Genomic DNA, 2,835 nt, shown 5'->3' with positions numbered 1-2,835 from the left:
TTAAAATTCCATTTTCTTTTACTGAAAAAAAAACATTGAATTGCCGCACAGGTAAATTCCGGAAATGAAAAAAAAAATTATGTCGGAAATGAAAACAACAAATGTCGGAAATGAAATTTAAAAATGTCGAAAATGCTATGCATATTTCGTGTAATGAAATGCAGCGCCCGAAAACGGTCGATTTTTAGGCCGAGGCAGGCTACAGACAGATAAGGTTGGTACTGGGATTTCACCAACCTAGTTTAAAGTCAGCATTACTTACATGTTATGTTATGATACTGATAAATCCCGTAAAACAACTTCCCAGTTAAAAAAATGTTCAAACTCTGAGGTGGGGTCAATATTCAACAGGGTCCATTTTCAACTCGTTGAAGTCGGGGATAAGAAAAAAATATCAAGCTGTTGAAAAATGACCCCGGGTATGAATTCAACAACTCTTGGTCTCAATTTTCAACGTTGAAAAAACACCCTGGTCCAATATTCAACGTTGAAAAATGACCCTCGGGTCAATTTTCAACTGGGGTCAATATTCAACGTTACACCGGCAGATATGACAGTCATATGATTTCTCCTTGAACGTTGGGTTTTGTTAAATATATGATTTTGTTGATATCATTCCATACTGGTGTGACCTTCATATTTAGAATTATTAAAACTACTTCAAACTTATTGAGAAAGTTAAAACATCTATAAAAATAAGTTAAGTACAATTGTAACATTTAAAACTGTAATGTAAATCTCAGTTGTATTGTCGATACAATGTCAGAGTCAATGGCATGGATAAGTAGTATTAGGGTTTTAACTTGAGAAAGTAGAACTATATTATTTTGTAATTAAATTTTGACTTTGATGAAGCCATTTAAATATGAATTTTGATTGAACTGCTTTCTGACACATTGTATATGAATAGATTCTGACAACTTTTTTTGTACTGAACTTGGTAAAAAAATCATGTTTTTTGTACAGTTGATAAGGAACGCCTGTGAGAACAATGTGATGGGTGACCAGCTGAGTGACCACTACCTGTCTGCGGCCGATGACCTCTACCACTTGAGGATCCCCAGGATCTGGTGTAAGATGACCGGCACCACCGCCCCACCCTACACCTATAACGCCGCTCAGTGGCTCCGGGATCTGGAGGACCGCTGGAAACACTTTGAGAAGATCCTCAGCATGGTGTGTATTGTATAAAAAAATGTAGAAGGATCTTTAGAAAGTGAAAATCCCTTTATGCAGATTTAATATTTTTTCATAGTTAGAAATAACTGAGCAGACACTTTATCCTACTAAGTCTTTAATCTTTAGTAAAAAAAAATAATAAATTTTTTAAATATGGAATATTTTTTTTTTGCATGTTACAGGGAAGAAAAGCCATGCCAGCCTATTGGTTAGGAGTATTTTTCAATCTTAGATGACTTCTTGCATTGCTAAAACAGAAAGTCATCAATAGTTACTGTGGAGATAGGTCTGGCAATTTCGAACAGTTTACCTTCCAGAAAGATACAACATTCAGAGATTTTGGAAATGTAAGAACAATACCTTCTATCAATTCTTTAAACGTACAAATTTTGCTTTTTGCTACCAAAGCTTAAAAATAGCCTTTAACATAATTTGATATTAATAGTATCATTAAAAGATAAAATTGATTTTGGTATTTTTGTTTCCTTCATTAGTTACTCCAACTTCCACCAGAGGGCGTGTACATCCATGGAATCCACCTCTGGGGATGTTCCATTGAGAAGACGACCAATGAATTCCAGGACCAGGCCTCCAGACAGGGTTACGCCCCCCTTCCTGTCCTCCATCTACAGTGCTACCCTATTAACGAGAAACCAGCCCTACAGGAACCCTCCTTCCAGTGCCCACTCTATCCCTCCAGAATAGCCCCACGGGACCCCATCATGGAAATAGACATCAAGAAGGAGGGAATCCCGCCAATGAGATGGGCACTACGTGGGCTCACTGCTACTATCTGGCCTTATTAATTGAAGAAACTGCCAAAGACGTTTTCTTGTGTTGTAATAAAAAATCTAAAATAATGACTTTTAGGAGTGATTATTTGAATAAGATCTAACATTTTTTTCTGACCTTGTGATTTATTGAAATTTTTACTGTATGACATAATGCATTACATAGATAAATAGGTTTTATTTTTTGCTGAATGCAAACCTTATTCCGTCCTCATCACGTTCAATCTGTGATTACAATGGTTGTGTACAGAGTAGATTTGTATTATTATGGTTGTTTCTGTGACACCGATGCATTATATTATTATAGTTGTGTTTCTCTGTGACAGTGATGCATTAAGTATTTGTTTATACTCTTGTTGATATTGTTTATTTTGAAAAATATATATACTTATTTTTATTTTAAAGACTTTTCATGCATATGTGTCAAAATATTGTATATTGCTGAGTTTGATTAAAACTTGAATGTTGTAATATTTCTTGTCATTATGTTAACATAATTATTTGATTGTACATTTTTAACGTCCCTCTTGAGAATGTTTCACTCATATGGAGACACCAGCACTTGCCGTTAGAGAGCATGCAACTCTGAAATGTGAATTATTCACACAAGAATTCATTTTGTATATCATGGCTTCTATAGTGATATACACAGATGCGTCTTTGACCTTCTGACCCTGGAGTCAATATTCGAAGACTGGCCTGTTTGCAATTCAGTGATATATCCACTCTTGGCCATCTTATTGTCCTTGAACTTTTGACACTGTAATAATTATCTTAAGTATTATTACATGGCCACCTTGCAAATTTTGCATGTTTCAATTGATACTGTTCAACTCTGATATTTGAACATCAAATGAATAATAAA

The 2,835-nt window shown here is 35.0% G+C and overlaps 1 pseudogene; it reads left to right on the top strand.

Moving 5' to 3' along the window:
* The first annotated feature begins 972 nt into the window (after window positions 1–972).
* Window positions 973–2,239, top strand: LOC134246590 (dynein axonemal heavy chain 8-like; annotated as a pseudogene).
* The last annotated feature ends 596 nt before the right edge of the window (window positions 2,240–2,835 follow it).

This window comes from Saccostrea cucullata, unplaced genomic scaffold (genome assembly GCF_032062105.1).
Source record: "Saccostrea cucullata isolate Sc308-1 unplaced genomic scaffold, CSIRO_AGI_Scuc_v1 ctg2955, whole genome shotgun sequence".
In the NCBI taxonomy this organism is placed as follows: domain Eukaryota; kingdom Metazoa; phylum Mollusca; class Bivalvia; order Ostreida; family Ostreidae; genus Saccostrea; species Saccostrea cuccullata.
This window is presented reverse-complemented; position numbering and strand designations above follow the sequence as displayed.